The sequence below is a fragment of the Micromys minutus genome, assembly GCF_963924665.1.
Source record: "Micromys minutus genome assembly, chromosome: 18".
Classification (NCBI taxonomy): Eukaryota; Metazoa; Chordata; class Mammalia; order Rodentia; family Muridae; genus Micromys; species Micromys minutus.
This window is the reverse complement of record NC_137953.1, coordinates 8,160,207-8,176,443: the sequence shown is the minus strand read 5'-3', so window position 1 is coordinate 8,176,443 and position 16,237 is coordinate 8,160,207.

The window sequence follows — 16,237 nt, the reverse complement described above, 5'->3', positions numbered from 1 at the left end:
ATGAATGTTGTCATTGAGATAATTTTTGAAATGGGGTAATAATAATGATTAATGATGATGATGATGATGTTGTTGTTGTTGTTGATGATGATGATGATGATGGAATAATTGAATGCTTACCCCAAGAGCCAAAAACCATCTGAAAAACCAAACATGAGGCATGAGAATCTCTCTATTTAATTGTTGATCATAGTTACCTATGAGTTACCCAAAACATTACAGGCAGCTGATTGTCTCCCTCCAGAGGTAAAAAGTAAGTTCATACTGAAGAAAACACAATTAATATTGGACGCAGGATCCAGCGGCCTGCAACTGGCCTGAAAGTCAGGTTTCATGATCCCATAAAGTTTCACAAAAATCTTTAAAAGGGAGAAGTGACCAACAATCTACCTCAACAGTGATGCCTAATACAGATACCAGTTACAAACAACTCACTACAGAGTGTGATAATGGTGCAGATACCCTAGTGGTAGCCAATAGTTCCTCAACTGGACTTAAGATCTACTCCACTGTCCACAGGAAGAGAAAAATATTTGATGTTGGAAACCAAGACAACCACTCAGGGCTGACAAAATCATGGATCTTAGACAAGGACCTACTTACTTTACTAAACCTGCATAATCCCTAACTACACTCTAAATATTTATCTTTATACCCACAGACAAATATAGCATTCACCACTCATCATGGAAAAATTCTCATTGTAATAGATGAAAATCATTACAGAGAATTACAGACAATCAAAATACACAGTTGTAAGACGAAGAGGACTTGCATGACACAACTTCCACACCTAAGTCTCAGGTATCATTGTGAAAGAGGAGGCAGAAAAATTCTAAGAGCTAGAAGACAAGGAGTTTGCTTTTCTACGGAAGAGCACAGCAATCCACTATTAATACTAAAAATACACATACAAGTTACATTGCACAGATTGAAATGGCTCTATTTACATAGTTATGTATTGTATTTATGCAATAAAAGTGTATATATACATTTATGTTTATATATAGTCAAATAAATGTTTAATTTTTGGTTAAATGACTGAATTAGTTTATTTTATGTATGTGTGTACTATTTATGGCTTGGCATACCTGTGAAGCTCAGGGAAAATCTTATGGAAGTCTCTTCTCTTACATCATATAGGTCTTGGGATCTGGAATCAGGCCATCAGGCTGGGAAGTATGAATTTGCATACTAAGGCATCTCGGGTCAAGTGACATCTTGTAAGAGAACAGAAAAAAGATTCAAGACAGTATGAAGAACTTTATCTTGCCTCTTGGGAGCCTAAGAATATACATGGTAAATAGCCAAAATAAGGGAAGTAATTGCATTTATCTTAGATCATGTTACTATAGTATTTGGGTACAAACATAAGATACAATATTTCTCATTTTTTACAAACTATCCACATCTTCTGGCTTTCCTTTCCTTTGAGCTTTATACCGTCTGTGAATTGTTTTTTGAGACTTCCAAGCTTTTGGGGCTAATATCCGCTTATCAGCGAGTACATACCATGAGTGTTCTTTTGTGACTGGGTTACCTCATTCAGGATGATATCTTATAGTTTCATCCACTTGCCTAGAAATTTCATGAAGTCATTGTTTTTAATAGCTGAGTAGTGGAATATCCACTGTGGAAATGGATACACTTTCTGTATCCATTCCTCTGTTGACAGATACTTGGGTTCTTTCAAGCTTCTGGCTATTATAAATAAGGCTACAATGAACATGGTAAAACATATCTCATTGTAAGATGTTGGAGCTTCTTTGGGATATATGCCCAGAAGAGGTATTGCTGGTCCTCAGGTAGTACTGTGTCCAATTTTCTGGAACCTGTCAGACTGATTTCTAGAGTGGTTGCACCAATTTACAACCCTACCAAAAGTCGAAGAGTGTTCCCCTTTCTCCACATCCTTGCCAGAATCTGCTGTTGCCTGAGTTTTTGATCTTAGCCATTCTGACTGGTATGAGGTGGAATCTCAGGGATGTTTTGAGTTGCATTTCCCTTGTGACTAGGGATGCTTAGCATTTTTGGAGGGTGCTTCTGGTCCATTCATAAATCCTCAGTTGAGTATTCTTTGCTTAGCTCTGTACCCCATTTTCTAACAGTATTATTTGATTCTCTGGAGTATAGCTTCTTGAGTATTTTGTATATATTGGATATTATCCCTCTACCAGATTGTAGGATTGGTAAAGATCCTTTTCCAGTCTGTTAGCTGCAGTTTTGATATTGAGCATGGCAGAGATGAGATTTCTGAAAGGCCTTGTTCCCCAGTACAGCTTACACTCTCAGTATATACTGTAATAAAATCACAAGGTGAGGTGACTCAAACTAGAATGTTTTTACAGAGTAATATATGGAAGATCCCCTTTTTTTGTTTTTGTTTTTAAAGGCACAGGACATAGTAAATAGGAGCAGGGCATTCTGGTCAGGTTGTTAAGGCACTGAACCAAGGTTTCAGCTAGTTCTTCAAGTCATTCTCTAGGCAGAAAATGAAGTCATACTTAGAAATGAGAGGTAAATGTAGTGCTTTAAGTAAACCACTAAATAAATCAATATATTACTATCTAATAATTAATTTTTTCTACCTTATTCTATGTCAAATTAGTAATCAAATATCTGGCCTAAGTTTCCTAATCTATAAAAAACATATAGTAATAATATGTAACCTATGAGCTTTTTTGAAAACTTGATGAACATAAACATGGATTCAATTTTATTTTTCACCTGTGACATACATAGTAACTCCCATACAGAAGGCTCAGGGAAAATTCCTGAAGAAGTAGCTGTAAGATTGTTAAGAGCTAGAGGTCCAGGACATTGGTTGCCAGATAGTCTATTCTGAAAATAAAGGGGAACACAAAGCAAGAGGGTAGTGAGAGTGCGAATTTTGGAGGATCTGGAGGAGTGGGGAGATAAATCCAAACAGGTTATTATTGTGGATTTATGCAAATTCATCTGTGAGACATGGGAGCTAAGAGCCTGAAATACAGGTAAACTGCAGTCTACTGATGTAAGCAATGCAACTGCAGTTTAAGTGTGTTATATAAAGGGGGAAAACAAAAGAAAGCAAAAAGCAATGATTAAGGAAGGCTGTTTGAGTTTAGAAAAGCATGATCAGAAAATCATTCGAATAAAAACCTGTAAGCTCATGTTAAATATTGACAGAGCAGCTCTTTCACAGAGTTTCTCATGACAGATCAATTTAAACAGAGTACCTACCATGTAATGTAGATTATATCTGGGAAAACATAAAAGCAAAGCAAAAACCATATCCTGATTCAGGGTGCACTGAGGACTGCATTTAGCATATACGTTCACCTGATAGTGTCCTATAGCTTTGTTCTAACATCTAGCAAGACTAAACATATTTAATAAATTGAGTGAAAATATTTAATATAGAAGTGATTAAATCACATGTAATAACAATGCAGGAACCAAAATGCACTAGAGGTTAAAGGCTCTTTTCTGTATTTCCTGGAGCCTCTCTCACAGATCCCCAAGGCATTGTTTACTACGTGTATGACTTTGAACATGTTCAGACAGGTACATTGTAGGAAATTGACAAAGAATTAGTAAAAAAAAATGTGTATTACATATGCAAATATATAATATAAAATATGTTAGACTACCTTATAAAATACGTACATATTTTGTTATATAATATAAATATTATATATTCAATATATTAAAATAGTATATGATATATAATATATAATACACATATCATTATATCATATATTATGCTATATCACATACTATAATAAATATAAAATATTATATTTTTAAAATTATATATTTATATATCATATTTATATGTTTATATACATATTTATATATACATACTTAAATGTATTATATATTTTATATGTATTCATATATATAACACACTACATATATAATATTTCCAAAAACACTCTTATACTACTTTGGAATGGAATGGAATACCCTCTTCAGTAACTTCTAGCATGCTGGACTTAATATTTAAAATCTACTAGAGTACATGCAGATATTTTCCCTCTTGGTGGACCTTTACTTCTGGTCATCTGTAGGACTTGTTTCACACTCTAGCCTGAAGACTTTCTCCCCATCTCTCCTCTCATGGGACTATGGAGTGCGTTTCAGTAACTCAGATCATTTCTAGTTCCTGCTTGTAGCCCATTCTAGTCTCTTCTCCATGGTTCTTGCTGGTATATCTATGTATATCTAAAATGAAAATTTTATTCAAAGCTATTGAAACAAAACCAAACAACCAACCCCCCCCCCCAAAAAAAAACAGACAAACATGGTGCTTTTTGTATAGAAGGGAAACATAAGCTCTGGTGGTTTTTCTTAGAAAGTGAGAAATCAAATTCAGAAGAAATATTTGTACTCCTTTGTTGTTGTTGTTGTTGTTGTTGTTTTTCCCCCTTTTTTTTCAACTACAAAGGATGGTTAAGTCAGATTTAGGGATTAGTTTTTACAAGTTTTAGTATTTTGTTGCTTGCTTACCAGATACATTGATTATTGAATGCTGGCTGGGTAACTATATGGCCATGGGCAAAAATCATTTGCCATACACAAGCTTGAAATTTTCATTTCAGCTGTCAAAACATGGTGGGAAGGAAGAACTAATTCAAAATGTTGTCAAATTACCTCTACATTCAGACCATTGTGTGCTCAAGCACACACACACACACAAACACACACACACACACACACACACACACATACATGTGTACATACACAAAATACACCAATAAAGAATAAAACTTTTGAAAGACTCACGTTACCCATTTTCTCTCATAAATGAGAAAAAAGAGGTTAATAGCTAATAGTTAATAGTTAATTTCATAGACTGAATGACAACTGTGATTAAGCAGTAACTCAAACACAGGGATTTTAATTCAAGTCAAGAGGAACCTCCAATACAATAGAGATCCATTTGTATAGAAATTTGTATAAAAAACCCAATTTTTCTATAGGAGTATAGAACATGATTATATGACCAAAGTACTCAACCCAGTTGACTAATTGGGAAAATTTGGGGGAGATTTTGGTTCTTTACTGAATCTTATGCTGTATCTTCACTTGAGATAGATACAAATGATTTATAATCCTACCAAAGAGCCCTCTTGTCTGATCAAGTTGACAGAGTGGCAAGGAATATAATCAAGGTTTAAACTTAGTTCCAATAAAACCTACTCTCCATTTTAAACACTCTTCAGTTGAGGAACTTCTGGGTTGTTTCCAGCTTCTGGCTATTACAACTAAAGCTGTTATGAACCTAATGGAGCATGGGTCATTGTGCTATAATGGGGCATCTTTTGGCTCTAAGGTAAGAGTGGTATAGGTCTTGAAAATTATTTTCAATCTTCTGATAACTTCCAGATTGATTTCCATAGAGATTGTCCCAGTTTGCAATAATACCATCAATTGAGGAATGTCCCTATTTTCCATATCCTTGCTAGTATCTGCTGTTGCCAGAGTATTGAATTTTAGCTATTCTGATTAGTGTAAAGTGGAATCTCAGGATTCTTTTGATTGGCATTTTCTTGATGACAAAGAAAAGGTGAACATTTCTTGGTGCTTTTCGGCCATTCGATCTTTCTCAGTAGAGATTCTGTTTAGCTGAGCACCACATCTTTTAAATGGGAATATTTAGTTTTCTGATTCTAACATCTTAAGTTTTTTGTATATCTTATATATTAGCTTTCTATCAGGGGTATGGTTAGTGAAGCTCTCTTCCCAGTCTGTAGGTTCCAGTTTTGTTTTATTGACAGTGTCCTGTGCCTAACAGAAGCTTTCCGTTTCATGAGGTTTCATTTGTCAATTGTTGATCTTAGAGCCTGAGCCATTGGTGTTCTGCTCAGGAAATTTTCTCCTGTGCCAATGCATTCAAGGATATTTTCCTTTTTATTTTCTATTAGATTGATTATGTTGTATTAGATTGTCTTCTATTAGATTGAGTGTCTTGCAGTTTTGTGATTTTTTTGTTTGTTTTCCTTCATTTCTTGTTCTTGTTGTTGCTGCTGCTGTTATTACCGTTTTTGCCAGGAAAACTTAAGGGCCACAGAAGCTAGTCCAGATAACTAGATTATGAATTTTTGCCTTAAGAATTCAAAGAATCACAATCATGGACAAAAGAATGTGAGGTTAGGAAGAGTGTTCTTTTATAAATTCATAGATGTCTACTTTCTAGAAAGAGAGAGAAATGGCAGATGTACTGTATTATACTGTATACTCAGGAAATAGGGCACAGTTAAGGTGCTATTATATAGGAATTCTTTTTGTAGGTCTTAAAGCTAAAACAGATGGCAGATGAAGTATTGGTAAGAGGATATGCTGGTCCTTATGTAGAACTTCTAGTCAAGACTAAAATATATCTTTGGATCCAAGAAGCAGAACTTTTCCCTGGCACCCTGCTCTCCATCAAAGTCATTGTGGGAACTGCTGGCCTAACTGACACATTTCTGTTTACTACTTTGATCAGTGACAATTTAGTAAAAATAGTGATATGACTGTGGACATTCGAACTGGGAGCCAGCATGCTTTGCAGAAAGCTTGAGATGGGCATGTGAGAGCTCTCAACAGTGACCTTGAGGATTTGGGACTAAACAACAAAAGTTACACTTGTGGATTACTCTTGATGTAAAGATAAACTCGATGCATTGCTTTAAATTATAATTTTTAAATTAATTTTCCATAAATTTTAATCATATAACTACTTCTCCCAATTTCCTCAATATCCTTTCACCCACTAAGCACAAATTTCATTCTCTCTTCAAGAAAAACAGAAAAAGGAAATCAAAACACAAAATAAACTCAATAAAAGAAAAGTACCAAAATAAAAAACCCACAAAACCTAACCAAAGAAACGAGAAGTTCGTTTGGTGTTGCTACATTGATTTAAATAGCTGCTTAATGTGCGACAATAAAATTCAATCAGTTTCTTTATTCTCTTACCACTAGAAAGTAGTTTTCAATTATTTTTTTTCACAAATTTAAATATTCCTTAATTCTGGTTTCCCACCACACATTTTTCTTTCTGACTCTGGGTCCTGATTATTTTTTTATAGCTTTTCCTATCTACTTGTATATGGAAAATCTTTTCTCTGTACCTTACATTTAAATTTATACAGCTCAAGAATGCCTCTCCCAAAGTCTGACAACCCACTCCATTTGAAATGAGTGAAGGAAATTACTGCCTTCCCTTCCAATCACAGTCCTATGTATAACTCTGGTGTGTACTTTGTTGTAAATGGTACATATTATTCCAAAGAAGGGTGTTCTTCTTCTCATGTTAAGATCAGTTGCCAAACATGACTAATCAGAGATCTCTTGCAAATGCTTGTAACTTGTCTGTAGACCTTGTTCAGTGGAAATGAATTCATCATTCCTGGCCTACTGCATGACCCTTGTTTGAGAATTTTTTTTAGTTTTCACTTTGGCAAAATGACTTTCTTAAAGTTAGAGCTCAGAGCACATGGGAAAAATACCCAACTATAAAAACATTTTCTTTACATCATTCTAATCTCCACCTATAGGGAATTATCACATTGAATTCTACATTGTGAACTAACTTTTAGGACTGGTTTGATGAATCATTGAAAGATTAATTGTTTATGTAAGCAAGTGGACAAGGTTTGCATCTCCAACATTTCCATAAAAGGCTGCCAGTCATGGCGACCTGCCCACCAGCCTATTGTTTTCGAGGCAGAACTAGATTTCTTACACAAGATATCATCCTGAATCCGTATTGTCTGGGTTCAGTTAAAGAACCAACTTCAGTAAGCAAATAGAGGGTAGTTGAGAAAGACAGCAACATCTAGCCTCCACACCTTTATGCATATATGTTCACACATACATATGTGAGGAGACATATATACTCATGTATGACAGTCAGATTAACATACAAAAATCCACTGAATACTTGTACATGTGTTATAATCTATACTTTTAGATCACAGGATATTCCCTGATGCCTACAAATGACTTAATTAGTAAAGAATGTGGACTAATGGCAACACATGTAACTCAACATAGTATTTTAAGTATAATACATTATTGTTATTGTTATGACTATTACTAATACTGTGATTAATTTTAAATGATTTATATATAGATTTTATGCTTTTGCCTTCAAAATTCTACTGAGTAATTTCTAGAAACTATTGCAAAGAACTTCCAGAAGTCTTCTCTCAGAGACAGCATGAAAAGGAAACAACAACTTCACAGAGGCCTCTCAATGCTTTAAACATGATTCAGAATAATGTAGATTGTAGGAATATGAACAGTAATAGATAAAGCATTTTACATGGTTACTTAAACCCTATGTGCTAAATATCATCAAAGGTCACATATATCTCAAGATTTGTTCAGTACTAAAAATAGGTGTGTGTTTAAGTTGTAAGGAGAATAATTATCTATCAGGCTAATATAAGTTAAAATAGATAAATCTATAATATTTCCTAGGGTTGATAGTGTCACTTGATGAACTGAATGTCTTTTTTGTTCATCTACTTTCTTCTCTCTGAAATGAAAAGCAAAGAAGAATTAAAAGAGCCCTTTGCAGATAGCTGCTTCCTAGCCACAGTTAAGAATATGCAGATAGGTATGTTGGCTTACTCTAGAACAAATGAATTTTCTCAGCAAATAAGAGCCTGGTGTAAGAAGATTATAGATTCTGCATGTGTGGTGATACTTGAACCTCTTTGATTCAGTTTGCATGAATGAGTTCTTTGACAGAAATAACATGGATGGTGGTCAGAACTACTTTCCAAATATGAAAGTCTGTGGTTATACCATTTTGATTCAGACCGCATGCATACCTTAGTTTCTAATGCTGTGATAAAACCATGGCCCAAAGCAAATAGTAGAGGAAAAGTTGGTTTTGATTTCAGTCACCAGCGTATGGTTCTATACCGACAAGTGGAAAGTTAACCAAGGTTTAATAATAGAGAGTCCATCTGTATGCAGAGGTAGTTCACTGAGCTGAAATACACCTGAATCACAGAAAGAAGGGCATGATGAAAGGTTTAGTTAGGCATCTGGAATAAATACAGTAAGGAAAGTAAGCTGTCTGTGTTCATTTGAGTAATGAAATTGGTCCACATTAAAGAAGTTTTATAAGTGTATCCCAATTGTTCTAGACTCCTAGACCTACTGTTGTGACATGAAATCACAAATATGTAGTCTGGCTGTGTGTCCAGACCCTTTGACTAGTATTGGATTTTGATCAACAGGATTGTCCTCATATGCTTGGCCACAATATGCATTGTGTTGATTTCTATGGCCCTAATTTGCATGGAAAATAATTTGCACAGCAGCTCAGAGCAACCTTTTAGAAATATCCACTGATCGATCTGGACTATATTATTTAAAATAACATGGATTACATGCCAGGAAAATTGATACACAGGATTTCACCTAAATAGCAATGCCAGCAACCTTGACTACCAGTTGTTCCTGTCCAACAGGCTTCTGTCTTATGCTGCAGCAATTAAATGTTTCTTCAGCTGTTTACTAGGATTTACTGACTCTCCACTCTAATGGCTGAAAATCTGAGCTACTATCTTTAATCTCAGAGTTACTTGTATACCTGTAGTTTCTCAGCGAACCTTCTCAAAATTTTCTGGGTGCTAAAGTGACAAGCTTGACATTTGGTGGCTCCAGCCTGTAGCAGTTTAAGGAAGAAGAACCACCAGGAGTTCAAGGTCAGCATGAGCTATAAAGTGAGACTCTTTCTCTAAGGAGCAAAGCAAAGCAAGACAAATATATTTTTACTCTTTTATAACAATATTTTGGCGTGGCATGTCATAAGCTCCTCAAGTTTGAAGCATAGCAATCTTGAATATTAAAGTTGGTTTTATAATGTAAATTTACAAGTTTATTTAAAGCCAGCTATAGCTAAAGTCCAGGAGTTTATGCCAGTGTCCTATAATCCTCGCTCGATTTCAGCACAGATAGAAAACGATGATGAGAAAAGAAAAAGATTTAAAGCTCTTGAATTGTAGCTGGTAAGTACTTTGTGCAACCAGCTAAGCTACCTAATATTGAAGAGCAAGGGACAAGACTGCTTGTGCTGTTTTTAAGCCAAGGTCACATTTGGAGCCACTGTCCCATAGTATGTTTACAAAATATAGTTGTCAAATGGTTTCCCAACAAAACACAAGGACCTCTTACACAATCAATACATGGTTTCTTTTCAAAATACAAAGTTTATTTTTGAAGTAAAGGTTTATGTTGCATGAATTCTCTGAGCATCGGGATGCTTTCAGCTTCGGGAAATTCTTGTTAGAGCCCATAGTGGCAGGCATAAGCACTGAAGTGCCCTCTTGGGTATGACATTACCAGTTTGTTGACTTGATGGCTTAATTTACTTAGATGGCAATCTTCAAAGTCATTTTGTAGCTTTGGGTAGGAAACTGAAACCAGAGTTACTGAACCACAAATAAGTGAAATTTACACTCATGAACACAGAAGATTGCTGTAATCATTTTCAGGGTGAAAAAAGTTTAACCACTGACATCAGATCAGAACTCTGAATGTAGAAGTTTTTTTTTTCCTTGTGATTGTACAATAAATAAATGAACAAAATGAAAAAAGAACAAAAGAAAACACGAGAAAAGAAGAAAGAAAGGAAAGAGAAAAAAGGCTATAGAAAAACTGTTAATACACAGACGTTCAGGCAGACCATTTAATTAAGGTCATTACTGACTGTCAATTAACACGTGGAATAATTTGCTTCTTTTGGAAGTGTCCTAGAATAAAGCCATCAGTGCTTTCTATTCTTAAAAGACAGTGGCTGATTTTGACATTCAAATACTGTTTGCCCAGTTATCTTTTGAGGCAAACACTCAATCACGTGGGCTCATATTGGGTGGGCACTGAATAAAAGAAGCATGCAAGAACTCATAAAGAAATACTCCCAGTTAGATTAATTGTTGCTAATTCTGGAGAAGAGCTGAGACAGAGTCTCATTTGGTCTAGTGTGTTTTAAATCACCTGCCTAAAGTCATAGAGATAGAGATTATGTAGAAGGCAGTTTCATGATGTGGCTCTTGTCAATCTTGAGCTGCATGTGCCCTGTCAATGCTAGAGATAAACTGGGACAATAGGAAGAATGTTATTGCCACTGTCCTCATCCCAAGTTCACAAATTCAGCCTAAAACTTACTATTTGTAGGCAGCCACTCATGTGCAAACAATGGCTAGGGAGTGAGTTGTGACCCAGTGTGGCCTGGAGTACATAAAAAGGCAGGAGTGACCCAGACTGGAGGAAGGCAGATGATCATTCTTGGTAGCTTATTTCACTGCACTGCATGTGTTTAGCTAGAGCTTCACTACTTTATAAATGCTCTGAATTTAACCAAGCTCCTGTATCACTGAATGCTTCTATGTTTCATAACACTCCTCCATTTTGTCTAACCACTGGTAATTCCCAAAAGTGCACAGTAATTTTTTGATTATAGAACTGTTGCAACTTGGCCAAATTCCTGTCTACTCCTCCCTGTTTCCAGTAAAGGAGTGTGGCAGTTAACTATCACGTTACATTTTTATACTTCGCCACTCCCCACTGCTCACTTCGGTATTCTGCAATCTAATCTTCCAATCAAAGGGAAGACTTTCATCCCCTTTCCCCATGACAATATCTACTGTATGAAGTGATGACATACTCTCTAGGTTCTTAAAAACTACAGATTTCTGTTGTTGTTGTTCTTGCCCAAAGTTGCTTTTTTTTTTTATTGGTTCTGTTCTTGGATTAAGCCTGTGTTTTAGTTGCTTGCTTCCTTTTGAACACTTCCTTACAGTTTGAACACTAGGGAATGAGAAGTTATCGCACTGAAGGGAGTTTGTTTGATACTTGTTATGAACTGAGTAACTCTGAACCATTTCTAGAATCCTGTTACCTAGAAACACAATTTTGAAAGTAAGTTTCTTATTATATTCTAAGGTAGCCATTTGAAAGTAAACATAATTAGACATAATTCAAATGTAGCTCCTCCTGGTCAAGTTTTAGACCTTGTTACAAAATAGACCATCTCACTATTGTAACAAATTCAAGACATCAATAAGAGGGAAAAAGCATAAAGAAATGGTAAAAATGTCTGAGTGATTTTTTTAACATAATAGTTATTACTTTTCTGATCACAAACATTTCCTGCTTCATTATATTTCATAAGCTGACACTTCACAGAGCACCAGAGAGGTGCAGTCTTTCTACACTGTTAGCATAGTGCCTTTTCAAAATCCTTATTTTTTCCCAGGATGCAAAGTTTTACTTAATAACTCTCCTGGGGATTAAGATTACCTCTTTCTCTAATAGTGGACTGAGTCATGTAGTTTTTCAAGCCCCATCTCTTTGAAAATACATTCAATTATCTGGAATCTTCATTTATGTGACATTTACCTCAAAAGAATGGGACTTCAGAATAATCTGATGCTGGGTAGCATGGCATACAAAACTGCCCTAAAGACTGTTAGTTCACAAATAACTATTTCCTTAATTTTCTTAAAAATGCCTTCAAATTTCATTAAAAGTGGCCTGTCAATCACCTACAGGATGATAAATGTACTTGTTAACTGCTGAGCAAGACAGAAAGCTTTAACTTTAGTTATATACCTGAACCTTGTAATAGTCCTTCTTTCCTCTCTTTTTCCCTTCGCTCCTCCTCCCTTCCTCTGAGCTCCCTCCATCCATGTCTTCCTTTCTTGTATCTCTCAGTGAAAATGTAAGGTAAAGCTAAACATGCTTAAGTTTATGTCTGCCATTTTAAACTTTGTGAATATATAATCCATAGCCTTAACCTAAGCAAATCTGGAAATTTGTCTACACACTTAGAATCTTGTACTATGACCATAAATTGAGCTTTCTCGCGGGTGTGTCTGGCTCTACAGTGTTCTCCCATAAGCACATGTGCACAAGGTCCTCCATAAGACTCCAAAGAACCTTTGATCCAGAAGGATGTCCTTTGCTGGTAACTCTGAAGATATTCTTACCTGTTGCAGTAATAAATCTCTCTCTTTTCTTTCTTGGCTGTACTTATGCTGGCTTGGCATTCGCCAAGGTAAGGTCTCATTGCATTTGATTATACAATTAATGCAAGAACATAGGAGGCAGCAAGTCCAAAAATGTAAAGACATCAAAGGATTTATTTAAATTGAAGCAAATTACTTGCAAATTGTGACAATGTAATAGAAAAAAATGCAAATTATTGTTCAAAGAGATAAGTAGTCATAAGATAAAATGATATTCGTTCCAAGAATTTCCAGGGAAAAAAGTTGATAAGTTTACCTTATAAACCTTTGAAAGACTAAGACTTTTAACATCTTCTGGAGTTCAACAGGGCTCATGATGCTACACCACTGTGGTGGATTGAATATGGTTGGCCTGTGGGAATTGGCACTATTAGAAGATATGGGCCTATTGGAGGAAGTGTGTCCTTATTAGTGGAAGTGTGTAACTGTGGAAGTGGCCTTTTGAGGTTTCATATCTATATGTACAAGTCTAAACAATGTGATTCAGGCTTTCTGCCTTGTTTTCTGCAGAAAACAGTTTCCTCCTGGCTGCTGAAGAATGAAAACGTAGGACTCTCATATATTTTAGCACTATGTCTATCTGGGTTTAGTTATGCTTCCCATCATGATGATAGTCGATGAAACCTCTGAAACTGTAAGCCAGCCCCAGCTTATATATATATATATATATATATATATATATACACACACACACACACACACGCACACACACACACACACACACACATATATATACATATATATATATATCAGAGTTATCTTAGTGTGTTGTCTCTTCACAGTAATAGAAGCAAAACCAAGACAAACCTTCTTTGAAAATCCATATGTAGTTCAGAGTTGTACTAAAGAGAGATGTTTCCTTCAGCACTGTAATCATGGGTTAGTGCCAATGCTCCTATAAATAACCTCTCCCAACCCCATCTCATGCTTCCATTAATAACCTAATGCAACTCACAGAATCATTAAAACAAAAAAACAGCCAAGAACTAAAGTGAGAAAGTAAAAAAAAAAAATGAACTAGTTGGGAAGAGAGATGCCTAGCATCCTGTAAGCTAGGCATAGCACACCAGAGTGAACACCTGTGATCATAGCGGTAAACTGGTGGGAAGGGATCAAAATTCTAAACTTTGTCCTTAATTATAGTTCAAGGCCAGTCCAGTCTGTGCTACCTTAGACTCTGCCACAAAAAAAAAAAAAAAAAAAAAAATACAACAAACCCAGGGACCCAAGCCTCATTGCTGCAGAAGTGGGAGAATTAGGGTCAACATCTCCAGTTGCTAGCACTAAGCATAAAGTTCCCAGGGGGAAGATCCTGGACACCCCACAAGGGAGGACAGGCCATGTGCCACTTTGACACCAAGTTCATAGGTATGCATGATGCTTGAAATTACTATCCAGACCTCTAGAACTACTGAGCAGTGGAGCCAAGCCTGGAATATGAATGGCCTGGCTCCAAAGCCTGGACCACACAATAGGTACCTGACCCCCATGGTCCCAGCTAGCATCATCCTTTGATGACATCACCAACTCAAAGGTGCCAAGGGCAAAGCCAGGTTAAAGCAGGACTTAACATTTTCTGGATCCCACCTACTTGATCTTGCAGATATTCAGAACTCAGAGCCTTACCAACTTGGAGAGACTCATATCCCTGCTTTCCTTCTTTGCAAGCACACATCCTCTCATCCATGCCGGACCAAGGAGATCACTCAGCAGCTAAAGGGACTTGTGACCATCCTCCACCTACCCATCCATCTATTTATCAATTTGTTTGTCCATTCCCCAGTTTTCCCAACCAACCATCAACTCCATCTGTCTTTTAACCATATGCCTATATAATCTTCACTCACCCACCTACTCATTATCTGTCCATTGGTGCAATTCTCCACCCTCCCAACACCTACTTGTCTATCCATCTATCATCTATCTGTTCATCCCCTATCTATCATTCATTCTTCCCTCCCTTCCTCTACTTGTCATCTATTTAATATTTTATATTTCTATTCCTTTATTTCTCCAAGATTCCATCTGTCTAGCCATCAATTCATATCTGCTCATTTATCTATCCATCATCTATTCATCATCCACCTATCTCTCATCCATCCATCCATCCAATCCATCCATCCATCCATCCATCCATCCATCCATCCATCCATCCATCCATCCACTTGTAATTAGAACAGTTATGAGTGGATATGATTTGTGTCTATCTAAAGAATGAAACCTGGTCATGACAAGCTGATCAACCAGATCACCTCACCCCTCCCTGCCTCAGTTTCCCCTTCTGATGACAAGAACAGCTATAAGCTCCCAAAGTACTCAGACTGGCTCACTCAGGTTCCCACTGGTTTTTTTTTTTTTTTACTTGCTATGGGTTCCCAACCAGCCTCAGTCTTCTCTTCTTTGCAGTGGGAGCCAATGTTTCTTTCCTGACATAAGAGGGCAGGAGCAGAGGCTGTTAAAAACAACTCAGTGCTCAGGTCTTAGGTGGCTCTGTGAGGATAGCTAGCTGTACTGTTTGGCATGGAGATGGTGTGATACCAGTGTATGCATGACACTGTTCTTATACTCTTATCCCTGAAGATGGCTTCCAGGGCACACTCATTAGAAAGACTCAGTGCGCTATATTTCAGGAAGTCATGAAGTGTCCCTGGTGACTGTCCCCTCAATGTCACCCTTGCAGATCCATCCCAGAAATAAATCTCCTTCCAGTGCCAGGCCTTAATATGTAGGTATTATTTTTACCCAGATTGCAGGAGAAGATTTCAGATTGCCGTGTGTGTGTGTGTGTGTGTGTGTGTGTGTGTGTGTGTGTGTGTGTGTATGCTAATGGTGCATAAGCAGTCATATTAAGAAATAAGTGAGAATTTAACATAAATCTCAAATATGATTTAATATAGCTGCAGCTACTTTATAACTCTTCCAAATTTGGAAAATTTGTGTGAATTAAATTTGATAAATACTTCCAAGTATTTTTATTTTACAGACAGCATAGAGTATTCATGATTTATCCTCAGAGGGGAGGTTTTGCTAGAATACTCTGTCAAAACTTTATGGAAAATAGTAGTTATTGTTTTTGCAGAAACATGAACTGATATCTCATCTCATTAAGATATTCAAGGAAAAACTTTCATAGAATCTGTGCAAATAGCATAAGGAAAGTTTTACTTTAGCAGCTGTCACTTCATAGCCTGTTTGAAGTAATAATGGGCTAGAGTCTC